Source organism: Pristiophorus japonicus, chromosome 28 (assembly GCF_044704955.1).
Source record: "Pristiophorus japonicus isolate sPriJap1 chromosome 28, sPriJap1.hap1, whole genome shotgun sequence".
In the NCBI taxonomy this organism is placed as follows: Eukaryota; Metazoa; Chordata; class Chondrichthyes; family Pristiophoridae; genus Pristiophorus; species Pristiophorus japonicus.
In genome coordinates, this window is record NC_092004.1 from 13230290 (window position 1) to 13257225 (window position 26936).

The 26936-nt window shown below is 46.9% G+C and overlaps 1 non-coding gene across 1 annotated transcript; it reads left to right on the forward strand.

The window, feature by feature from the left end:
• Window positions 1-2957: 2957 nt before the first annotated feature.
• trnas-gcu (transfer RNA serine (anticodon GCU)) lies at window positions 2958-3047 on the forward strand. Its single transcript has one exon. It is a non-coding gene; the product is annotated as a tRNA-Ser (tRNA).
• The last annotated feature ends 23889 nt before the right edge of the window (window positions 3048-26936 follow it).

Genomic DNA, 26936 nt, shown 5'->3' on the forward strand with positions numbered 1-26936 from the left:
TTGGCATTCACATTTGACCTCATCGCCAAATTCCCATTTTACTTACAGGGATGCTGTACTTTCCTCATGTCATGTCTCAAATTAATAATATAATCGTCAAAAGGAGAACAGTTGCAGGACAACGGCGAGGGGCCTTAATGAGATAGGGATCTGAGAGACAGCACATGCACGATGGGCCATAATATCATTTCTCACCACCGTCAGAATCTGAGAGCTGCGCTTTGCACTGTCGGCGGCTCGTTGTTCCAGGGTTATGATTTTCGCTTCGGAATGATCACATTTGAAATGCGAGAGGTCACGGGCCAAATCCCGGACGAGCCCCGCCATGTTTTACTCAAATTTCCGATTCTAACAGCCGCTCGACATGTGAGAAAACAGACATATTTCACGTTAAGACGTGTGATTTGACGCCGATGTTCCATGAGCATCCAAATCCCAGAGCATTGTGAAACCCGCCAAACTGAGTAAAGTTAAAATATCTCAGAGGTACTCGGCTCTGTGACTCGTTGGATAACCTAAACCCTTATTTGGTTCCGGCCAATACTTGATCAGTATATCTTCCTGTCTGTGCGCATAAGTTCACATCTGTTGGGATAAGCATACATTCAGCGTCAATCTCCATCTCTGCCCTGAATATGAGTGCGTCCTGTTTCTCTAGAGCAGAAAAGATGAGAGAAGCTGCCTTTTGAATTCGTCCCTTGGCTGCCGAATTCAAAGCGGACAGAAAATCAATCCGGGCTGGCAAAGCTGCCTGGTCTGATTAAAAGGCTGTGACACCCTATATTGTAGGCATGTTCTCGTCTTATATCAACAACATTATGTTCAACGTATCGGATGATAAGCACCGCTCTCATTGTCTGGTATCGCTGTTCCCACTAACACCTCCTCTGGACCATCCTTTGTTACGTTATTGCCCGATTACCACCCACTTTGCCTTTCTCCATTGTGCCATTTATTATTTAATCACTCCTGCGTTCGACTGTATCACAGACGTTCCCATTTGACCTTTCTCGCTGCGTATTTTTTCCAGGCGCTATTTTTGTTGAAAACATCTGTAATCTTTAACTTTTTCCTAAAATATCGGAATGATTATCCGACAGAACGTGAAACCGGATTCTTGCTCCACAAAATCTGCACGACCTGCTGAGTTTTACATATTTATCTGTTTTTATTCATACTATTTCCGTGTCCCTTTTAAGTGGATGTGCTGTCTGTCCGAGATCATTCTCTGTCTCTTTAAAATGGTGTGCTATCAGACCCTCATCATTCTGTGTCTGTTTAAAAGGGATGTGCTGTCTGTCCCGGATTTGCAAGTTCAAATTTCAAAACCTGCCTTTGGAGGTTAAGGAATTTTAGTTTGTTTGTATGTTTGTGTAAGCTAGAGTATGTGCAAACGTGCTGTGCGATCTTACTGTCATGTGAGAAAAATTCATTACATGCAACTTGAAACCGTACTGATTTGATTGAACACTCCTTCGTGGACTCTCTGACGGTAGAAGAATCTGCTGTGGGATTTTGCTATTCCAATCTGAAAGAAGGGATAATACACAAGTTAGAAATATAGCGATTTTAGGCAGGGCTTCCGTGTGGGCTGTGTGACATGATGACATCCTCCATCCTTATTTTCAAATTCAAATCAAATCAAACCAAGACAAGACATGACTGACTGACTGACTTTGTTTATACATGTATATATATCTGTGTATATTTATATATAATCCCAAATTTTTAACTTCCAAAATAAATATGCTTTTTCTGTTCCACCTGCACTGGGCGTTATTACATTTGACCTCTTTCACAGCACAAGCAGCTGCTGTCAGATATAGCAGAAAGACACATGCGACTTTAAAAGATCGCCGTTGTAGCCCACATCTTCCCTCAAGGCTTGTCTTCCACCATGGGCTTACTGTGTTTGGGTATTTATTGACTGCACCCATCATTTCGAATGGAATTCTTCTAGTCACACAGCCTTCGTTCAATCAAAAAATACATAGATTATGAATCAATTATTTAATTATTTAAAACAACTCAAATTCATTTTTTTTTAAATACAATTTAAATGCATTCATTTTCTTAAAATGTTAAATATTTATATATTTCAGACTGGGCTGGTTTTGGGTCCCTCCCTCCTTCCCTCCTTCCTTCCTGCCTGTTTATCACCTGTGGCTTCAATAACAGTCTCTGCCCCGCGTGGTCCTGAGTCCCACTGCACAATTGCCTTCAGGGATGATCGAAATCTCACTTTATTCTTTTAAAAGGGAACTGCTGTCAGTCAAGATTTATTCTGCATCTGGGTAAAAGGGATGTCCTTGCAGTCCCGGATCAATCTGTGTCTGTTTTAATGGGCTGGTTGTCAGTTCCGGTTCATAATCTTTCCCTTTAAAACGGATTTTCTAATAAACCCGGGTCATACTGTATTGTTTGAGAAGGAGTGTGATTTCAGCTGCAATGACCGAATTGTTAAACTGTTGTGTTCCAATTTACATTCGGCTTGCCTGCGCCGGTGCGCACCCAGATCGCAGTACATCTGTTCATTCACTCGAAATATGCTCATCTTTTCCTAAATCCATGCCCCGAATTTGCTCGCAATATACACAACAACACAATGGCTGGTGCTGGCAGCGGCCGTGTGGCCTAATGGATAAGGTGTCTGACTTCGATTATAACCGCAAAGTTATCAGAAGATTGCAGGTTTGAATCCTGCCGCCGTCAGCTTAGCTCGCTACGTGAAATTTTATATTCTTTGTTGTGATTCTGCCGAGAAACCAACCATCTCTTCCAGTCACTCACCTGAAGCAAAGGAAGGCTGTTTGCTTGAAGAATCTCATGGCAAGTTTTCATCATTGTCGATCTGCATGCACGGGCAGAGCAAGCTGTGAAGTGGACTTTCTTGCACATTATGTCTGTTTGGATACAAAAAGCAGGAGATTGAATGGCTGACGATGTGCGAAAGCAGAGACGAGGTGGCTGAGAGGTTAAGGCGGTGGACTGCTAATCCATTGTTCTCTGCACGCATGGGTTCGAATCCCATCCCATTCTCTTCGTCGTTGTCTTACAGCTTTGATCTTGCTGGTCGGTTTGTTATTCACATTTAACCTCATCGCCAAATTCCCCTTTTACTTGCAAGGATGCTGTACTTTGCTTATGTCATGTCTCAAATTAATAATATATTCGTCAAAAGGATAACATTTGTAGGACGATGGAGAGGAGGACTAATTAGATAGTTATCTGCGGGACAGCACAAGCACGATGGGCCTAATATCTTTTCTCACTACCGTCAGAATCTGAGAGCTACACTCTTTACTGTTGGCGGCTCGTTGGTCTAGGGGTATAATTCTTGCTTCGGGATGACCACATTTGACATGTGAGAGGTTCGCGGACGAGCACCGCCATTTTTCATTCAAAGTTCCATTTCTCACAGCCGGTCGACATGTGAGAAAACAGACACATTTCACATTAAAACGTGTGATTTTGCGCCGATGTTCCCACAGCGTCCAAATCCAAGATCAAAGATTTAATTCCCTTCCCACTGAATACTGCGGACAGACATGGTCAGCTTGGTAACGGAATGGTCATTCTGTCTTCACTTTCTAAACAATAGCACACAAGACAATGGGTCATCAATAAATGGTAAATGAATTAAACACTCTGCAATAACATTGTAAATAATAGGAAATAAAATGCTGGATAATAACTGGTGCAGAAAGTAGCTTATCTCTCGCAAAGATTAAGAATGATGTGTTTTGTGTACACACACACACACACGCACATAGCAACGACTCTGTGTGCAGTCCTTTCAGTTGTTCTCCTTAACCTGATGCAATTTATTTCTTAGGACTTTAGGAACTTGCGGGAACCAATCCGGCGGAGTTTGCTGTATCAGTATCTCAAGAGATAGCGCGCCGTTGCTCCTCCCACTGCCCGGGGGAATGGGGCAGCTCTTTAAAGGGACAGGGACTCTCTTTTCTCTGCCTATTTATACTTAAAGGAACAGTCCAGTTTATCTCAGAGTGTCGGCGGACTTCACGAACCGAGCTCCCATTAACATTCGCTCCCTCCTGTATTGTCCTGTGATTGTAAAGCTGTCTATTCGATTGACTTGAGCCTTTCTAAAATGGCACATTGTTTTTATAATCCATTTGACTTGCTTGTCTAATTTGTAAAAATTTCAGAATTGTGCAGTGTGACGAAGGTTTTGTTTAAAGGTGGAGTAAAATGTGTTTCAAAATATTCTTTCCAACCCTCCCTCAACCCCCCAAATTTTAGAACACTCCGCAATACTGACTGGGAAGTTCCCAAGTTCGATCCTTGATCTGGGCTCTTAGTTGCTCTCAGCCAAGGCAGCAGTTCAGGGGTTATAATTGTCCTCAGTACCACTGGGCTAAATATGAGTAAAAATTAGCCACTGCCCTTGCTCTTGATACTGATCCAGTGACATCAAATGGGAGGTTTGTGGATGTCATTTGGGGGTAGATTGGGCTCGGCTCTGATGACTACCACAGTGGAAATCCTGCTGACACTCACTGAGTTGACTGATGGTGAAGCACCAGAGGTTAACAAATTTCTGTGGAATTGCACCCAGCCAGATTCAGCACTTCCTGGAGAAAGTAACTCGCAGTTGATTTTAGACAGTAAGGATGGAGGGAGAGTGTCTAGAATAAGGCATTTACATCTTTGGAGGGACAGGAGGGGACAGAATGTCCTATAGAATCTAGATTTGTCGATTCTGAATTTATATCCTTTACTTAAAGGAACAACTTTTGTAACCTACATTTGCAGGGTATTAGAATGGGAGAATCTGCAGTTTGGTAACTCAAACCAAACATCACGTTAAGATTTGAGAGATTCACCAGATTCATTGGATCACCTTATCATCAGCCTTTGGAAAAACACCAATCACAGCGGTGCGAAACAGTACACATGTTCTGTGTGTGGATAGAACTCCAATCATTCGTCAACCTCTGAGACTCTTGTGCCCAGCTGACTAAACACTGTAAATGTGGGGACTGTGGAAATGGATGCAGATGTGCGTTCAGTGGAAACACATCAGGGAGAGGCCATTTACCAGCTGAGTGTGGAAAGAGATTCAGTCTCTCATCTCACCAACTGACATTCGAGGACTTAGAGAACAGACTTTCTCCTGCGAATATCGAGCTGTGTTATTGGGCCATGATGTTTTTACTTGTTCATCGAGTTGACTGTAAACCTTTGCCAATTAGTTGATGTGATCGGTTTACTTGTAGATATTTAAAAAAATACATTTACTGAGTGGATTTAAATTTAAATTGAAATCAGCTTTGCAGGTGTGAAAGTCTACTCACACATTGAAGGTGAGAGAGATGCTCTGGACACAAGAAAATTCCAGTATCTGTAAGTGATTAACAGACTGGATTATGTGTTTAGTGATCCAGGGCGTGTTAGCTATCCCTACCCTGGACATCAAGGCACTCTGGACGGTATGGGAAACTTGGACTTGTCCTGAGAGTAACCATCGGTCTGAGAACTGAAACAATCTACAGTTAGAAAGGAGTAAAGGCGCAAAATGAAGCAGTCAGTAACAGGACATCAATGTGTCTCATCTTATCATGGAGACATCAATATCGACACACTGTGTTATTTGAAATATCAAAATAGTAAACTCCAGCCCAGTTTTATGGGTGATTAACATCAGCAGAAAGAAATCCCAACTCACAGAATGAACACGATTCAGTCAGGATGTGATTAACAGAAGCAATGACAGTAGAACCCAACCCCTGCAGTCACTTTCGAACTCGCAATACAAATGACTGTGTAAATCTCTTCCCTCACTTCCCCAGTGCGAACTCCCTGGAGTTTCAGCAGATCAGATGACTGAGTGAAACCTTGGCCATACACAGAGCAGGTAAATGGTCTCTCCCCAGTGTGACTGCGATGATGGATTTCTAGATCAGACGGGGAACTGAATACCTTCCCACAGTCTTCACATTTCCATGATTTCTCCATGGAGCAGGTGTCCTTGTGTCTCTCCAGGTTGGACGATCAGTTGAAGTTTCGTCCACACACAGAACACATGTAGTTTCTTCCCGCTGTGAATGGTGCGATGTTTTTCAGGCTGTGTAACTGGTTGAAGCTCTTTCCATAGTCAGTGCACTGGAACATTCTCACGCGGAAATGGTATGTGTGTCTCGGTGCTTTTACAGTCACACTGATGTTTAAAATATTTTCCCACAGACAGAACTGAAAAATGTTTCTCCTTCCACATTCAAAGGCAGATGGTATTCATCATTTCCAGTTTACATGGTTGGGTAAGTACGCAAAGTGAGAATAAAATAAATGAGCTGCTGATTTTCTCTGCTGATCACTGGGCCTTTTGTGCTGGCCCAATAGGGTGAACCCGGGCTGGCCCAATAGGATGTGCCTGGGTGACCCAATAGGTTGAGCCCGGTCAGCCCAATAGTGTGAGCCCGGGCTGACCCAAGGAGATGAGACTGTGTTGGCCCATTAGGGTGAGCCTGGGCTGGCCCAATAGAGTTAGCTTGGGTTGGTCTGACCCAATAGGGTGAGGCGTGCTGGCCCAGGGTCACCTGACAACTATCAGAACAACAAGGTTCCCTTTCAGGGGCCACTGAGCTGGACATAAACATGTGACCAAGCAAACTGACAGACATCCTGAAGCCCCGCCCACCCTTTGTCCCTGCACAAAGGACCGTACATGCGCCGTGAGACCGCCCTGACCAATATGGCGGAGCTGAGCACGCTCCCACCACCGGGAGAAACAGTTTTACTCGTTGGAGTTCAGAAGGCTGAGGGGTGATCTTATAGAAACATTTAAAATAATGAAAGGGATAGAAAAGATAGAGGCAGAGAGTTTTTTTCCACTGCTCGGGGACACGAGCACTAGAGCCCATTTAAAATCGAGTTGAGAAGGAATTTCTTCTCCCAGAGGGTTGTGAATCTGTGGAATTCTCTGCCCAAGGAAGCAGTTGAGGCTAGCTCATTGACTGTATTCAAGTCACAGATAGATAGATTTTTAAACAATAAGGGAATTAAGGGCCAGATCAGCCATGATCGTGTTGAATGGCGGAGCAGGCTCGAGGGGCTAGATCGCCTACTTCTGTTCCTAATTCTTATGTTCTTATGTTCTTATTAGTTACTGCCAAGAAAGGCACCAAGAAAACGATCACTAAAACATAGCGAAGAGCGGCAAGAAGCGCAGAAAGTCGAGGAACGAGAGTTACTCCATTTACATCTACAAAGTGATGAAGCAGGTTCACCCCGACACTGGCATATCCTCCATGGTCATGGTCATCATGAACTCGGTTGTGAACGATATTTTGGAGCGCATCACTGGTGAGGCTTCCTGCCTGGCCCATTACAACAAACGCCGCACCATCAGCTCCCGGGAGATCCAGACTGCCGTGCGCCTGCTGCTGCCTGGGGAGCTGGTCAAGCACGCCGTGTCGGAAGGGGCAAAGGCGGTGCCCAAGTACACCAGCTCCAAGTAAAACTGCACGCTGTCCTGAGAGGTCAAACCTAAACACAACGGCTCTTTTAAGAGCCACCCAAAACTTCTCTGAAAGAGCTGCAAAAACGCATCTCCCTTTAAACTTAAATCACTAATTATTTCCTGAACAATTGTGTGAGAACCTTCGGAGTTCCAGCTGTAGATTTAGTTTTGCATTCTCAGATAAGCAGCTTCACTCTCAGACCTGTTCATTTACACCGCCTGCCGAATTAAAAGCATGTTTAGTGTGCTGACGTGGATTGAGAACTGGTTGTCAGACAGGAAGCAAAGAGTAGGAGTAAACGGGTACTTTTCAGAATGGCAGGCAGTGACTAGTGGAGTGCCGCAAGGTTCTGTGCTGGGGCCCCAGCTGTTTACATTGTACATTAATGATTTAGACGATGGGATTAAATGCAGTATCTCCAAATTTGCGGATGATACTAAGTTGGGTGGCAGTGTGAGCTGCGAGGAGGATGCTATTCGGCTGCAGAGTGACTTGGATAGGTTAGGTGAGTGGGCAAATGCATGGCAGATGAAGTATAATGTGGATAAATGTGAGGTTATCCACTTTGGTGGTAAAAACAGAGAGACAGACTATTATCTGAATGGTGACAGATTAGGAAAAGGGAAGGTGCAACGAGACCTGGGTGTCATGGTACATCAGTCATTGAAGGTTGGCATGCAGGTACAGCAGGCGGTTAAGAAAGCAAATGGCATGTTGGCCTTCATAGCGAGGGGATTTGAATACAGGGGCAGGGAGGTGTTGCTACAGTTGTACAGGGCCTTGGTGAGGCCACACCTGGAGTATTGTGTACAGTTTTGGTCTCCTAACTTGAGGAAGGACATTCTTGCTATTGAGGGAGTGCAGCGAAGGTTCACCAGACTGATTCCCGGGATGGCGGGACTGACCTATCAAGAAAGATTGGATCAATTGGGCTTGTATTCACTGGAGTTCAGAAGAATGAGAGGGGACCTCATAGAAACGTTTAAAATTCTGACGGGTTTAGACAGGTTAGATGCAGAAAGAATGTTCCCAATGTTGGGGAAGTCCAGAACCAGGGGTCACAGTCTGAGGATAAGGGGTAAGCCATTTAGGACCGAGATGAGGAGAAACTTCTTCACCCAGAGAGTGGTGAACCTGTGGAATTCTCTACCACAGAAAGTAGTTGAGGCCAATTCACTAAATATATTCAAAAGGGAGTTAGATGAAGTCCTTACTACTCGGGGGATCAAGGGTTATGGCGAGAAAGCAGGAAGCGGGTACTGAAGTTTCATGTTCAGCCATGAACTCATTGAATGGCGGTGCAGGCTAGAGGGGCTGAATGGCCTGCTCCTGCACCTATTTTCTATGTTTCTATGTTTAGGGGCTGAGACTCAGATTTCAGTCACACATTCTCTCTCGCAAGTTCTTATCAAATTTATTTTTCAATTCCTGTTGCGTCAGTCCGTTTATTAACCCGACACTCCCCGCAGTATAACAATCCAGAAAGGGAGTTCTTATATAGACCATAACCGGGGCAGTTTGAACACCTCTGTCTAATATGTCCTTACTATACAGTATAAATGCGCACGAGGCCCATACTTGAGAAAAGGTCCTCTGTGACCAGTAACATTTATTAGCCAGCACTGAAGTGATGAAGGTGGGTGGAGCTTCCCCTTTTATACCTGAAAGTCCAGGTTAGGTGTGTCTCCCACAAGTGCACCCACTTATGTTCAATGTTCTCACGGTGTACAACTTAGGTCAGTTTATACATGGGTTACAATGACAGTTGAATACATGACATCACCTCTCCCCAAAGTCTTATTGGGATCATTGGTTAAGTCTCTCTGGTGGTTTACGCTCCCTTGCAGAGCGCCTGAGTTGGGGCTCCAGTTGTTGGGCGTTGGCCTGAGTATCTGCTGTTTGTGGTGCCTCAGGCCTGTGCGGACTGCCCACAGTGACTGGGCTCTCCTCCGCTTGATTCCGATGTTCGGTAACCTGTGTTGGAGTGAACTCTATATCATGTTCATCCTCTTCTTCTTCTATGGGGGTGCTGAACCCGCTTTTTTTTAATCCACGTGTTTGAGGCAGATTTGTCTATTGGTAAGTTTAACTATCAGAATCATATTGCCCTCTTTGGGCAATCACAGTGCCTCAGAGCTATTTAAGCCCTGCAGCGTAGTTGATGACAAAGACAGAGTCATTGACATCAATAGATCGCGCCCTCGCATTCCCGTCATGGTAGTCACATTGTGACTGGCGCCTGCTCTCAACAATTTCTTTCATGTTGGGGTGTATAATGGATAACCTGGTTTTGAGTGTCCTTTTAATAAGCAGCTCTGCGGGTGGAACCCCTGTGAGCGAGTGTGGTCGGTATCTATTGGCCAACAGGAGGCATGATAAGCGGCTTTGGAGGGAACCCCCTTGGATTCTGAGCATTCCCTGTTTGATTATCTGCACTGCTCGTTCCACCTGACCATTTGAGGCCGGCTTGAACGGTGCCGTTCTGAGATGGTTGATACCATTTCCTGCCATGAAGTCCTGGAATTCAATGCTTGTAAAGCACGGGCCATTGACGCTGACCAAGGCGTCCGGTCGACCATGGACAGAGAACATTGCACGTTGACTTTCTACCTTGGCTGAGGATGTGCTTGGATTGAGAATATCACCCTCGATCCATTTGAAGTAGGCGTCTACTGCAACCAAAAACATTTTTCTCATGAAAGGACCTGCGTAGTCCACATGGATACATGACCATGGTTTGGCGGTCCAGGACCACGGGCTAAGGGGGGACTTCCCTGGGCGCATTGCCCAGCTGGGCACACGTGTTGCATCTGTGAACACAACGTTCCAGGTCTGCATCTATCCCTGGCCAACAAACGTGTGACCTGGCAATTGCCTTCATCATGACAATGCTCGGGTGCTCATTGTGGAGTTCTCTGTTGAACATCTCTCTGCCCATCTGGGGCATGATTACATAGTTTCCCCATAGTAGGCAATCGGCTTGAATCGAGAGTTCCTCCTTGCGTCTGTGAAATGGTTTGAATTCCCCTGGGAATGCGCCCCGTACGTGGCTGCCCAGTCCCCATTTAGGACACATTTCTTGACTAAAGGCAGTAGTGGGTCTCTATGTGTCCAGATTTTGATCTGACTGGCTGTCACAGGTGAGCCTTCGCTTTCGAAAACTTCAACAGCCATGACCATCTCAGCTGCATGCTCGGTTGGCCCCTGGGTGGTGGCTAGCGGGAGCCTACTGAGTGCATCGGTGCAGTTTTCAGTGCCCGGTCTGTGCTGAATTGTGTAGTCATAGGTGGCTAACGTGAGTGCCCCGTCTGTATGGGGGGCAATGCATTTGCATTTATGGCCTTGTTGTCGGCCAAAAGCGACGCTTGGGGTTTGTGATCTGTCTCCAGCTCACACTTCCTGCCAAACAGGTACTGGTGCATTTTTTTTTCAGCATATTTCCATGCAAGCGCTTACTTTTCTACCATCCCGTAGCCCCGTTCTGCCTGGGACAGAAGTCTGGAGGCATAGCTACCGGCTGAAACTGACCATTGGCATTCACATGCTGCAACACACACCTGACCCCATAGGACGACGCATCGCTTGTTCAATCAAGTTTCTTACATGGGTCATATAGCGTTAACATATTGTTGGAGCATAACAAATGTTGTGCTCTATCAGAAGCCCTTTCCTGGCTGTCCCCCCCAGACCCATTCACGACCTTTGGGCAGGAGCACGTGTAGCGGCTCTAACAGCGTGCTCAATTTGGGAAGAAAGTGACCAAAATAATTCAGGAGCCCCAGGAATGAATGCAACTCCGTCGTGTTACGGGGTCTGGGTGCTCTCTGGATCGCTTCCGTTTTGTACACAGTAGGTCTGATCCCGTCTGCTGCTACCTTCATCCGCAGGAATTCTACCTCTGGAGCTATGAAGATTCACTTCATCTTTTTCAGTCACAGACCTACCCGGCCATCGCAATCGGGGTAAGATTACCGCCTCGCAGGCCAGAAATGATTTATGGTACCTTACAGCAGGATTTTATAACAGCAAACCTGTTGCACTGTCTGTCGGCAGTGACCAGATTATAACGGACAATGTCTGAGGGTCATTTCTGATCAGGAAACTAACCGCTTAATTGCAGAGTTTCAATGTTAATTTAGATCTGGGACAATTGTGATGGATAGAGCATTAACCTGCCCTTACATTGATACTGTGGGTGGCTCTGAACAGAGCCTTTGGTTTATTAGATTAAATGCTGTCTGCTTTACTTGCTCTTGGACACACTGGTGGTATCCTTGGGCAGCAGCACAGCCTGTATATCAGGCAGCATCCCGCCCTGAGCGATGGTCACCTTTCCCAGCAGCATGTTGAGCTCCTGGTCGTTGCGGATGGCCAGCTGCAGGTGTCTGGGGATGGTGTGGGTCTTCGTGTTGTCGCGGGCCGGGTTGCCGGCCAGCTCCAGGATTTCAGCGGTCAGATACTCGAGCACAGCAGCCATGTGGACCGGGGCTCTGGCACCCACATGCTCAGCGTAGTTCCCCTTCCGCAGGAGCCTGTGAACACGGCCCACAGGGAACTGCAGTCCTACCCGGGAGGAGCGAGACTTGGCCTTGGCCCGAGCTTTACCGCTGGTTTTTCATTTTCTAGACATTTCCACAATCTACACCTTCATGGAAAGAATGAGAAACTCCTCCCACATCTGCCTTATACCTTCTGGAGGAATGCAGGGAGCGAACTTGTGATTGGTCGCTCTGTGGTGAATTTCATTGGTCCTTTCCGATGACCAATCGCAGCCTGTTCAGCCCACCAAAGAAACCTGGGCGTAAATGACTGTTCTCAACAGTCAGTCTTCGAAGGATTTAGAAATTCAAAAATCTCGCCAATAATTGTTAAAATTGCGGATTATGTTAGTAACTTCCCCATTAGCCAAATATTTCCAAAAATTTTTGTTTCCCTTTGTCTTAATCCAAATTTCACTTGCAATTCCATGCTTATAATCAGGATTAAATTCGGGTTCAGTTTCAAACTATTTATAATGGGAGGAATCATTCCCCACTTATTCTGTAACGGGACACATTCCAGCTCAATCTTTGTAAAAGTTGGATTTCTTAGATTATCGATCGATCCCCCGCACAAGCAGCAGCGAGACCAGAACTGGGAGTCCTTCTGTCAAAAGGGAAGAGGCACAGAGTGTTCAAACTGCCCCAGTTCTGGTATCTGTAAGAACTCCCCTTCTGCGTTGTTACACTCGGACTCGAAGGTTAATAAACTGTTTGACTCCGAAGTCGAATTTTCTTTTGAATTGAAGAAGGCGTGAGAGAGAACGAGGTGGCTAAAGTCTGAGTATCATCCTAAAACAAGTTTCTAATTTTTTGGCAGCCGCTGCAAATGAACGGGTCTGAGAGCAAAGGGAAAGGGCGACCAGGGGCAGTGTTTGTCGTTTAAGGCGGGAAAAGGAAGAACCGGACAGTAAAATCGGTTATCTGAGAATTTAAAACGAAATCTACAGCTGGAACAGCAAAGGTCCCCACACATTTGTTCAGGAAATAATTACAGTAAATTGAGTCTAAAGGGTGATGCGTTTGTGCAGCTCTTTCAGAGAGGTTGTGGGTGGCTCTTAAAAGAGCCGTTGTATTTGGGTTTGATCTCTCAGCACAGCGTGTAGTTTTACTTGGAGCTGGTGTACTTGGTCACCACCTTTGTCCCTTCCGACACGGCGTGCTTGGCCAGCTCCCCGGGCAGCAGCAGGCGCACGGCGGTCTGGACATCCCGGGAGCTGATGGTGCGGCGCTTGTTGTAATGGGCCAGGCGGGAAGCCTCACTCACGCTGCGCTCCAAAATATCGTTCACAACCGAGTTCATGATGCCCATGGCCTTGGAGGAGATGCCAGTGTCGGGGTGAACTTTGTAGATGTAGATGGAGTAACTCTCCTTCCTCCACCTTCTGCGCTCCTTGCCGCCCTTCGGTGATGTTTTCTTGATTACTTTCTTGGTGGTAACTGTTTCCCGGGCGGGGAGGGGGCTCAGCGGCCGCCATCTTGGTCAGGGCGGGCCTCACGGCGCATGTGTAGTCCTTTCTGCAGTGACAACGTGTGGGCGGTGCTTCAGGGTGTATGTCAGTTTGATTGATCACATGTTTGCGCCCAGGTCAGTGGCCCCAGAAAGAGAGCTTTGCTGTCTGATTGTTGTCTGGTGACCCTGGGCCTGGGCTCATCCTATTGGTCCAACCCTGGCTCACCCTATTGGGCCATCCAAAGCTCACCCTATTCATCATCATCATAGGCAATCGCTCGAAATCGAGGATGTCTTGATCCAACTCTAAAAGTGAGTTCTCAGGTGACTGACCAGTCCAATACGGGAATTACAGTCTCTGTCCCATTTGGGATGGACGGTGGTTGAAGGAAAGGGTGTGTGGGACTGGTTTGCTGCACGCTCCTTCCATGGCCTGTGCTAGATTTCGGTATGCTCTCGGCGATGAGACTCGAGATGTTCAATGCCCTCCCTTAGGGATGCACTTCCTCCTCTTTGGCCAGGAACTCCCAGGTACCGGTGGGGATGTTGCACTTTATCAGATAGGCTTTGAGGGTGTCCTTGAAACGCATCCTTTGCCCACCTTTAGGATCGCATACCATGTAGGAGTTTCGACTAGAGCATTTGCTTTGGGAGTTTTGTGTCAGGCTTGTGAACAATGCGGCCGCCCTGCGGACCTGGTCGAGTGTGGTCAGTGCTTCAATACTGGGGATTTTGGCCTGGTCAAGGACGCTAACGTTGGTGCATCTGTCCTCCCAGTGGATTTGCAGGATCTTGGGAAGACATCGTTGATGGTATTTCTCCAGCAATTTGAGTTCAAAGCTTTCAGCAAGCACCTGGTCTGCAGGGCTGTGTAATACAACCTCTGTATGGCTCAGAGATGTGAACGCTATACAACAGACATCGCACCCTATTGGGCCAACACTGATACACCCTCTTGGGGCAACCCGGCCTCACCCTCTCGGGCCAGCCCAGGCTTACCCCATTGAGCCAGCACAGGCTCACCCTATTGGGCTAGCCCGGCCTCACCCTATCGAGCCAATCCAGGCTCGCACTATCGGGCCAGCACATATTCACACTATCGGGCCAGCACAGTCTCGCAATATTGGGCCAGCACAGGCTTTTCCTATCGGGCCATCACAGTCTCACCCTATCGGGCCAGCACAGGTTCACACTATCGGCCAGCACAGGCTCACACTGTTGGGCCAGCTCAGACTAACCCTATTGGGCCAGCACAGGCTCACACTATCGGGCCAGCACAGTCTCACACTATCGGGCCAGCACAGTCTCACTCTATCAGGCCAGCACAATCTCACCCTATTGGCCCAGCACAGGCTCACCCGATCGGCCCAGCACAGCTTTACACTATTGGGCCAGCACAGTCTCACCCTCGCGGGCAAAACAGGCTTAAACTATTGGGCCAGCACAACCTCACCATATTGGGCCAGCACAGTCTCACCCTATCGGGCAGGACAGGCTCATCAGTTTGGGCCAGCCCAGGCTCAGCCTATCCGGCAACACAGTCTTACCCTATTGGGCCAGCACAAAAGACCCAGTGGCCAGCAGAGAAAATCAGCATCTCATTGACTTTATTCTCACTTTGCACACAGCTGGTGCAGGTCTGAACCCAACGATGTAAGCTGGAAATGATCAACATCCTCGGCCTTTGAATGTGGAAGCAGGAATGTTTGTCTCTTCTCTCTGTGGGAAAATATTTCAAACATCTGGGAAAGCACCACGACACACAAACATCCGAGTGAGATTGTTCCAGTGCACTCGAAAGAGCTTCAACCAGTTACACAGCCTGAAAAAACTTCGCACCATTCACAGCGGAGAGAAGCTACACGTGTTGTGTGTGTGGACGAATCTTCAACTGATCGTCCAAACTGGAGAGACATCAGGACACCCACACCATGGAGAAACTGTGGGAATGTGGAGACTGTGGGGAGGGATTCAGTTGCCCATCTGATCTAGAAATTCATTGTCACAGTCACACCGGGAAGAGGCCGTTCATCTGCTCCGTGTGTGGATAGGGTTTCACTCCATCATCTGCTGAAACTCCAGCGAGTTCACACGGGGGAAGTGTGGGAAGAGATTAATTCAGTCATCTGAATTGCGAGTTCACAAGTGACTGCAGGGGTTGGGTTCTACTGTTATTACTGCTGTTAATCACATTCTGACTGAATCGTGTTCGTTCTGTCAGTTGGGATTTGATTCTGCTGATGTTAATCATTCTGAAAACTGGGCTGGAGTTTAATATTTTGATATTTCAAATTACACAATGTGTCAATATTTGATATCTCTATGATAAGAGGCGACTATTGATGTCCTGTTACCGACTGCTCCATTTGGGGCCTTTTCTCCATTCTAACTCTCGATTGTTTCCGTTCTCATGCCTTTGATTAGTCTCAGAGACAAGTCCCAGTTCCCCACACCTTCCAGAATGCCTCTCTTTGCCTTGGTGTCCAGGTTATGGATAGCTAACACGCCCGATATCACTGAACACAAAATCCAGTCTGTTAATCACTTTCAGTGACAGGACTTAGCATGTGCCTACAGCAGTTGTTGAGATAAGCGACTGCATCTCTTTCCACACTCAGCTGGTAAACGGCCTCTCCCTGATGTGTTTTCACCTGACGCGCATCTGCATTCATTCCCACTGTCCCCACATTCACAGTGTTGAGTCAGCTGGGCACACGAGTCTCACAGGCTAGACGATTGGTTGTAGGCGCATCCATACACATAACATGTGTCCTGTTTCTCCCCGCTGTGATTGAAGTTTTTCCAAAGGCGATCCTGATGAATCCGATGATTCCCTCAAATCTTGACGTGCTGGTTGATTTGAGTTTCCAAGCTGCAGATCCTCCCATTCTAATACCCTGCAATGGAGGTTACAAAAGTTGTTACTTTAAGTACAGGATAGAAATTTCCACTGTGATAGGCATCAGAGCCGAGTTCAATCCTGTCCTCAAGTGACATCCACACACTTCCCAGTTGATGTCATTGGATCGGTATCAAGAGCAAGGGCACTGGATAATTTTTACTTATATTTAGCCCAGTGGTAGTGAGGACAATTCGAACCCATGAACTGCTGCCTTGACTGAGAACAACTAACAGCCCAGATCAAGGACCGAACTTGGGACCTTCCCAATCAGTATTGCAGAGTGTTCTAAAATTTGTGGGGTTGGGGGAGGGTTAGAAAGAATATTTTCAAACAAATTTAAATCCACCTTTAAACAAAACCTTCGTCGCAATACACAATTCTGAAATCCTTTCAAATTAGAAAAGCTAATCAAATGGATCATCAAAAACAATTGAGACATTATAGAAAGGCTCAAGTCACTGAAAATAAACAGCTTTACAATCACTGCACAATACAGAAGGGAGCGACTGTTAATGGGAGCAGGGCTTGTGAAGTGCTCCGACACTCCGAGATAAACTGGACTGTTCTTTTAAGTATAAACTCGGCAGAGAAAAGGGAGACCCTGTCCCTTTAAATATCTGCTCCATTCCTCCAGGCAGCGGGAGGAGCAATAGCGTGCGGTATCTTTATATCCTGACGCAGAAAGACCTAATAAAACATATTGCCTCAGCTTAAGCACAACAACTGAAAAGTGTGCACACAAAGTCTTTGCTACATATATATGTGTAAGTGTGTGTATATGTAAACTGATCACATCATTCTTATTGTTTGCTCGTGAATTCCATAGAGATAAGTTATTATCTTCGCCAGTTATTTTTCAGCATTTATTTCCTATTATTTATGTTGTAATTGCAGAGTGTTTAATCCCTTTACCATTTATTGATGACCCATTGTCTTGTGTGCCCAAATTTAGAAAGTGATGTCACACTGACCATTCCGTTACCAAGGTGACCATCTGTGTGCAGTATTCAATGGGAAAGAGGATTAAATCTCACCGAGGGTAATGAGCATCACTTATCAGTCTCTGCACTTTATTTTCCAGTGATCACCTCACCAACACACAGAAGCTCCTCAGATCTACCGCCAGTGTGGATGACTTGTGTAAGTGACGTTGAAAATGAAATTGTAAGGATGAAAGAGGAGTTGGGGGAGGTAGGTTTGGAGAGAAGGGTGAAAGAGGAGTTGGGGTGAGAGTTTGAAAGAAATGTTGGGGTGACGGGTTTGGAGAGTAAGGGCGAAAGAGTAGTTGGTGAGGGGGAGTTGGAGAGTAGAGGTGAATGAGGTGTATGAGTGCGGGGTATTTACTGCCCATTAATTGCCTTTGTTGAACTATGATCGGGTTTATTTTTCCTTTAAAATGTTTTGTATTGTGTGTTCCACTGAAGTTAGACATGGGGCTGCAGTTCCTTGCAAGCACTGGGCTGTTTCTGGTGAATTAATGTGGGTAGTGTTAATTGGGAATAGATTTTAGTGGGATCATTCTGTGCTGAATGCTTTCCTGGGCTGCGGGGTTGTCCACAGTCCCAATGACGAGGTACTGTTGACAACAAATCCAGGATTCCCTTTCATTGTGACACCAAATCCAGGGACAACACACATTGTGACACCAAATCTGATATGTACTTACTATACCGTATAAATGCAGACGACGCCCATACTTGAGAGAAGGTCACTCTGTGACCAGTTACCTTTATTACCAAGACCTCAAGTGATGAAGGTGGGTGGAGCTTCCCCTTTTATACTTGAAAGTCCAGGTTAGTAGTGTCTCCAACAAGTTCACCTCCTTGTGGTCAATGTTCTCAAGGTGTACAACTTCGGTCAGCTGATACATGGGTTACAATGATAGTTGAATACATGACATCACCTCTCCCCAAAGTCTTATTGAGATCACAGGTTGAGTCTCTCTGGTGGTTTACACTCCCTTGTAGAGCGCCTGAGTTGGGGCTCTGGTTGTTGGGCGCTGGTCTGTGTGTCTGCTGTTTGTGATGCCTCAGGCCTGTCTGGATTGCCCACAGTGACTGCGCTCTCCTCCACTTTGTTCCGGTGTTCGGTCACCTGTGGTGGAGTAAACTCTACATCGTGTTCTTCCTCTGCTTCTTCTATGGGTTGCTGAACCTCCTTTTAGTTTGATCCACGTGTTTGCGGCAGATTTGTCCATTAGTAAGTTTAACTACCAAAACCCTAATTCACCTCTTTGGCAATCACTGTGCCTGCAAGCCATTTGGGCCCTGCAGCGTAATTAAGGACAAAAACAGTGTATTGACATCAATAATGGCGCCCTCGCATTCCTGTCATGGTAGTCACATTGTGACTGACGCCTGCTCTCAACAATTTCTTTCATAGCAGGGTGTATAAGGGATGACCTGGTTTTGAGCGTCCTTTTCATTCGCAGCTCTGCAGGTGGAACCCCTGTGAGCGAGTCTGGTTGGGACCTATTGGCCTACAGGAGGCGTGATAAAGCACCTTTGAAGGGAACCCCCTTGGATTCTGAGCATCCCCTGTTTGATTATCCTCACTGCTCGTTCCGCCTGGCCATTTGAGGCCGCCTTGAACGGTGCCATTCTGACATGGTTGATTCCATTGCCTGCCATGAAGTCTTGGAAATCAATGCTTGTGAAGCACGGGCCATTGTAGCTGACCATGACATCCGGTAGACCATGGGCGGCGAACATTGCCCGTAGACTTTCTACCGTGGCAGAGGATGTGCTTGAATTTAAAATGGCACACTCAATCCCTTTGGAGTAGGCATCTACTACAACTAAAAACACTTTTGCCATGAAAGGACCTCCGTAGTCCACATGGATGCGTGACCATGGGTCGGCGAGCGAGGACCAGGAGCTAAGGGCGGCTTCCCTGGGTGCGTTGCCCAGCTGAGCACACGTGTTGCACCCGCGAACACAAATTTCCAGGTCTGCATCTATCCCTGTCCACCAAATGTGTGACCTGACAATTGCCTTCATCATGATAATGCCCGGGTGCTCATTGTGAAGTTCTCTGATAAACACCTCTCTGTCCCTCTGGGACATGACTACTCGGTTTCCCCATAGTTGGCAATCGGCTTGAATCGAGAGTTCATCCTTGTGCCTGTGAAACGGTTTAAATTTCTCAGGGCATGCCCTGTTCATGGCTGCCCAGTCCCCATTCAGAACACATTTCTTAACGAAAGAAAGTAGCGGGTCTTTATTTGTCCAGACTTTAATCTGACGGGCTGTCACAGGTGAACCTTCGCTTTCGAAAGCTTCAACAGCCATGATTATCTCAGCATCATGCTCAGATGCCCCCTCAGTGGTGGCTAGTGGGAGCCTGCTGAGTCCGTCGGCACAGTGTTCAGTGCACGGTCTATGCTGAATTGTGTAGTCATAGTCAGCTAACGTAAGTGCCCACCTCTGTATGTGGGCTGAAGCATTCGCATTTATGGCCTTGTTGTCGGCCAAAAGCACGTTAGGGATTTGTGATCTGTCTGCAGATCAAATTTCCTGCCAAACTAGGGCCATTCAAGAGCAATTCTTTAACCTCAGCCTGAGCCAGAAGCAGTGTGGGAGGTGTCTGCCCTTTACATACGAGGTGCTCACAGAACTCTGCCACCTCTTGTAACCAAACCTGCAGCCTCACTCCATGACAAGGACAGCGCTGCTACTAGCTGTGAAGGTGACAGTGATTCTGAATTTCCTCAGTCTGGAATCCTTCCAGGCAGTCTTCTCTCTTTCCAGAGAGAAGCAGGTTGAGCATGGGTCATGTAATGTCAACAGTTTGTTGGAGCATAACAAGTTGCGTGCTCTGTCAAAAGCAACTTTCCAGCTGTTCCCCCAGACCCAATCGCGACCTTTGCGTGGGAGCACGTGTAGCGGCTCTAACAGCATGCTCAATTAGGGAAGAAAGTTCGCAAAATATTTCAGGAGCCCCAGAAGTGAATGCAGCTCCGTCGTGTTACGGGGTATGGGTGCTCTCCGGATCGCTTCCGTTTTGGACACAGTAGGTCTGATCCCATCTGCTGCGACCCTCCTCCCCAGGAATTCTACCTCTGGAGCTAAGAAGACGCACTTTGCCTTTTTCAGTCATAGCCCTACCCGATCCAGTCTGCGTAGCACCTCATCCAGGTCATGGAGGTGTTCTTCAGCATCGCGACCCATGATGAGAATGTCGTCCTGAAAAACCACCGTCCTTGGAATCGACTTGAGGAGGCTTTCCATATTTTGCTGAAAGATCACGGTGGCTGAACGAATCCCGAACGGACATCTGTTATACTCAAACAACCCCTTGTGTGTCGTGATGGTGGTCAGCCTTTTCGACTCACTCTCCAGCTTCCGGGTCATGTGAGCTGAGGTCAAGTCCAATTTTGAAAAAGGTTTGCCAGCGGGTAGTGTCACAAAGAGGTCCTCCGCTCTCGGTAGCGGGTACTGGTCTTGGAGTGACACCCGATTGATGGTGGCCTTGTAAGCGCCAAATATCCTGACCGACTCATCCGCCTTGAGCACCGGCACAATCGGGCTCGCCCAGTCACTGAATTCAACTGGCAAGATGATGCCTTCCCTCAGCAGGCGGTCCAATTCGCATTCTATTTTTTCCCCCATCACGTACAGCACCGCTCTGGCCTTGTGGTGTACTGGCCTGGCGTCGGGTTTATGTGAATCACTACCTTAGCCCCTATGAAAGTGCTGATGCCGGGTTGAAATAAGGAGTCGAATTTGTCCAGGACCTGTAAGCATGATACTCGCTCCACAGGAGAAATGCATTGACATCGCCCCATTTCCAGTTCATGACAGCAAGCCAACTCGTCTCCAGTAGATGGGACCGTCCCCCAGGACAATCCAGAGTGGCAACCTGTTCTCCGAATGATCTCCGTAGCTGTGCATCAATCGGCAATAATTTTGGCCTCCTGGCATTGGACGCCCACAATCTTTCAAACTGGTTGATACTCATCAAGGACTGGCTGGCCGCCGTGTCGAGCTCCATTAATACTGGGATGCCATTGAGGAGCACTTTCATCATGGTAAATGAACTGTATATGTGCTCCAAATGAACTCGCTGAACTTCAGCTTCCAGTGATTTTCCCCAGTATTTATTTGGACTCGTCGAGCTTGCATCGGGCCCGTCCTCCTCGTATTTAGCCTTGCTGCAGGCTTCCTGCACATGCACGCCAAATGACCGCTGACGTTGCAGTTTCTGCAGGTATATTGCTGATACCTGCGGGCTCTGGCTGGGTGTTTTGGCTCCACACCTCCAGCATGAGTTGGAGGACCCGTTGTTGGAAACAAAAGGTCCATTACAAGTCGATCGTCTCTGACTGTCTCTGTTACTGTCCTTAAGTGCACCATTAACAGGTGTTGATTGCCCCATTACTGGCCGCATTGTCCATTGCAATGGTATGAATCACCGTTCAGCTAGCCATTGTCTCTGTTGAATTCCCTTTTTGGGTTCGACTGCATGCTGGGGCATGTCTGATTGCCCTTGTCTGCCAAGAGAACTGTGTGCCGCGTTAACAATGTTGTCTCCCTGGTCGTTTGCCACATTTAAGCCAAGATTTTTGTCATACATCATTCTGGTCTCTTCCTCCCCTGAGATAAAAGTCTGGGCTATCAGAGCCGCCGCTTCCAAGGTCAAGTCTTTGGTCTTAATCGGGTTCCTGAAAACCCCAGCATGCCCGATGCCCTCAATAAAAAAGTCTCGCATCATCTCCGCTCTGCCTGCATCTGTGAACTTACATACGCTCGCCAGTCGCCGGAGATCTGCCATGAAGTCAGGAACGCTTTTCCCTTCTCACCGCCAGTGCATGTAAAACTGGTGGCTCGCTATGTGCATGCTGCTTAAGGTGTTCCCCGATCAACTTACTGAGCTCTTCGAACGTCTTGTCCCCAGCTTCTCTGGTGCTAGAAGGGCCTTCATCAGGGAGTACGTTCTGGATCCACAAACCGTCAGGAAATGAGCTCTGCGTTTGTCGGCCGAATCCTTTCCCAAACATTCCTTAGTGACAAAACGTTGCTGTAGTCACTCAATAAAGTCGTCCCAATCATCGCCAACACAGTACCTCTTTTCTGTGCTACTAGTGGCTATGCTCACGTGGTTGAAATCCCAGTTTCTCGTCGCCAATGATATATCCTTACTGTACAGTATAAATGGATACGAAGCCCATACTTGAGAGAAGGTCACTCTGACCAGTTACCTTTATTACCAAGACCTCAAGCGATGAAGGTGGGTGGAGTTTCCCCTTTTATACCTGAAAGACCAGGTTAGGAGTGTCTGCCACAAGTTCACCCCTTTGTGGTCAATGTTCTCAAGGTGTACGACTTAGGTCAGCTTATACATGGGTTGCAATGATAGTTGAATACATGACAACATCCAGGGACCACTTACATTAAGACACTAAATCCAGGAACCACTTGCATTGTGACTCCAAATCAGGGGACCACTTGTACTGGGGCATGAAATCCAGGGACCACTTACACTGAGACATCAAATCCGTGGACCCTTTACACTGAGGCAGCAAATCCAGGGACCAGCTACAATGAATCATCAAATCCAGGGACCACTTACAATGAGACTACAAAATTACAGAATGACACAGAAATGAGCCATTCGGACTAACCAGTCCGTGCCGGTGATTATGCTCTGCTTGGTAATGAGAAAGCCTCAGTATGGAGAACGGTCATGCCGGTGAAAGCAGCTCTAGTGGGAGAGGTGGGTAATGAATGAAGAGACGATGGAGGAATCAGACGGTGACTGGTGAGGCCTGGTGACAGATTATCGTCAGAAGACCTTTTTAGGCAGGTTGATGATTAGATGTAACCAGTGCAACAATTGTATCCATCTGTTATTGTTCAAAAATACACAAATCTAATGTCACTAATTTATTTTTCCATGAGAAATGTAGAGATTACGATGTGTTGTTGACAGAAACATAGAAACATAGAAAATAGGTGCAGGAGTAGGCCATTCGGCCCTTCTAGCCTGCACCGCCATTCAATGAGTTCATGGCTGAACATTCAAAATCAGTACCCCATTCCTGCTTTCTCGCCATACCCCTTGATCCCCCTAGCAGTAAGGACCTCATCTAACTCCTTTTTGAATATATTTAGTGAATTGGCCTCAACAACTTTCTGTGGTAGAGAATTCCACAGGTTCACCACTCTCTGGGTGAAGAAGTTCCTCCGCATCTCGGTCCTAAATGGCTTACCCCTTATCCTTAGACTGTGACCCCTGGTTCTGGACTTCCCCAACATTGGGAACATTCTTCCTGCATCTAACCTGTCTAACCCCGTCAGAATTATATATGTTTCTATGAGGTCCCCTCTCATTCTTCTGAACTCCAGTGAATACAAGCCCAGTTGATCCAGTCTTTCTTGATAGGTCAGTCCCGCCATCCCGGGAATCAGTCTGGTGAACCTTCGCTGCACTCCCTCAATAGCAAGAATGTCCTTCCTCAGGTTAGGAGACCAAAACTGTACACAATACTCCAGGTGTGGCCTCACCAATGCCCTGTACAACTGTAGCAACACCTCCCTGCCCCTGTACTCAAATCCCCTTGCTATGAAAGCCAACATGCCATTTGCTTTCTTAACCGCCTGCTGCACCTGCATGCCAACCTTCAATGACTGATGTACCATGACACCCAGGTCTCTTTGCACCTCCCCTTTTCCTAATCTGTCACCATTCAGATAATAGTCTGTCTCTCTGTTTTTACCACCAAAGTGGATAACCTCACACTTATACACATTTTACTTCATCTGCCATGCATTTGCCCACTCACCTAACCTATCCAAGTCGCTCTGCAGCCTCACAGCATCCTCCTCGCAGCTCACACTGCCACCCAACTTAGTGTCATCCGCAAATTTGGAGATACTACATTTAATCCCCTCATCTAAATCATTAATGTACAGTGTAAACAGCTGGGGCCCCAGCACAGAACCTTGCGCTACCCCACTAGTCACTGCCTGCCATTCTGAAAAGTACCCATTTACTCCTACTCTTTGCTTCCTGTCTGACAACCAGTTCTCAATCCATGTCAGTACACTACCCCCAATCCCATGTGCTCTAACTTTGCACATCAATCTCTTGTGTGGGACCTTGTCGAACGCCTTCTGAAAGTCCAAATATACCACATCAACTGGTTCTCCCTTATCCACTCTACTGGAAACATCCTCAAAAAATTCCAGAAGATTTGTCAAGCATGATTTCCCTTTCACAAATCCATGCTGACTTGGACCTATCATGTCACCTCTTTCCAAATGCACTGCTATGACATCCTTAATAATTGATTCCATGATTTTACCCACTACCGATGTCAGGCTGACCGGTCTATAATTCCCTGTTTTCTCTCTCCCTCCTTTTTTAAAAAGTGGGGTTACATTGGCTACCCTCCACTCCATAGGAACTGATCCAGATTCAATGGAATGTTGGAAAATGACTGTCAACGCATCCACTATTTCCAAGGCCACCTCCTTAAGTACTCTGGGATGCAGTCCATCAGGCCCTGGGGATTTATCGGCCTTCAATCCCATCAATTTCCCCAACACAATTTCCCGGCTAATAAGGATTTCCCTCAGTTCCTCCTCCTTACTAGACCCCCCGACCCCTTTTATAACCGGAAGGTTGTTCGTGTCCTCCTTCGTGAATACCGAACCAAAGTACTTGTTCAATTGGTCCGCCATTTCTTTGTTCCCCGTTATGACTTCCCCTGATTCTGACTGCAGGGGACCTACATTTGTCTTTACTAACCTTTTCCTCTTTATATATCTATAGAAACTTTTGCAATCCGTCTTAATGTTCCCTGCAAGCTTCTTCTCATACTCCATTTTCCCTGCCTAATCAAACCCTTTGTCCTCCTCTGCTGAGTTCTAAATTTCTCCCAGTCCCCAGGTTCGCTGCTATTTCTGGCCAATTTGTATGCCACTTCCTTGGCTTTAATACTATCCCTGATTTCCCTTGATAGCCACGGTTGAGCCACCTTCCCTTTTTTATTTCTATGCCAGACAGGAATGTACAATTGTTGTAGTTCATCCATGCGGTCTCTAAATGTCTGCCATTGCCCATCCACAGTCAACCCCTTAAGTATCATTCGCCAATCCATCTCAGCCAATTCACGCCTCATACCTTCAAAGTTAGCCTTCTTTAAGTTCTGGACCATGGTCTCTGAATTAACTGTTTCATTCTCCATCCTAATGCAGAATTCCACCATATTATGGTCACTCTTCCCCAAGGGGCCTCGCACAACGAGATTGCTAATTAATCCTTTCTCATTACATAACACCCAGTCTAAGATGGCCTCCCCCCTAGTTGGTTCCTCGACATATTGGTCTAAAAAACCATCCCTTATGCACTCCAGAAAATCCTCCTCCACCGTATTGCTTCCAGTTTGGTTAGCCCAATCTATGTGCATATTAAAGTCACCCATTATAACTGCTGCACCTTTATTGCATGCACCCCTAATTTCCTGTTTGATGCCCTCCCCAACATCACTACTACTGTTTGGAGGTCTGTACACAACTCCCACTAACGTTTTTTGCCCTTTGGTGTTCTGCAGCTCTACCCATATAGATGCCACATCATCCAAGGTAATGTCCTTCCTAACTATTGCCTTAATCTCCTCCTTAACCAGCAATGCTACCCCACCTCCTTTTCCTTTTATTCTATCCTTCCTGAATGTTGAATACCCCTGGATGTTGAGTTCCCAGCCCTGATCATCCTGGAGCCACGTCTCCGTAATCCCAATCACATCATATTTGTTAACATCTATTTGCACAGTTAATTCATCCACCTTATTGCGGATACTTCTTGCATTAAGACACAAAGCCTTTAGGCTTGTTTTTTTAACACCCTCTGTCCTTTTAGAATTTTGCTGGACAATGGCCCTTTTTGTTCTTTGCCTTGGGTTTCTCTGCCCTCCACTTTTCCTCATCTCCTTTCTGTCTTTTGTTTTTGCCTCCTTTTTGTTTCCCTCTATCTCCCTGCATTGGTTCCCATCCCCCTGCCATATTAGTTTAACTCCTCCCCAACAGCACTAGCAAACACTCCCCCGAGGACATTGGTTCCGATTCTGCCCAGGTGCAGACCGTCCGGATTGTACTGGTCCCACCTCCCCCAGAACCGGTTCCAATGCCCCAGGAATTTGAATCCCTCCCTGCTGCACCATTGCTCAAGCCACGTATTCATCTGAGCTATCCTGCGATTCCTACTCTGACTAGCACGTGGCACTGGTAGCAATCCCGAGATTACTACTTTTGAGGTCCTACTTTTTAATTTAGCTCCTAGCTCCTTAAATTCATTTCGTAGGAACTCATCCCTTTTTTTACCTATGTCATTGGTACCAACGTGCACCACGACAACTGGCTGTTCTCCCTCCCTTTTTAGAATGTCCTGCACCCGCTCCGAGACATCCTTGACCCTTGCACCAGGGAGGCAACATACCATCCTGGAGTCTCGGTTGCGGCCGCAGAAACGCCTATCTATTCCCCTTACAATTGAATCCCCTATCACTATCGCTCGCCCACTCTTTTTCCTGCCCTCCTGTGCAACAGAGCCAG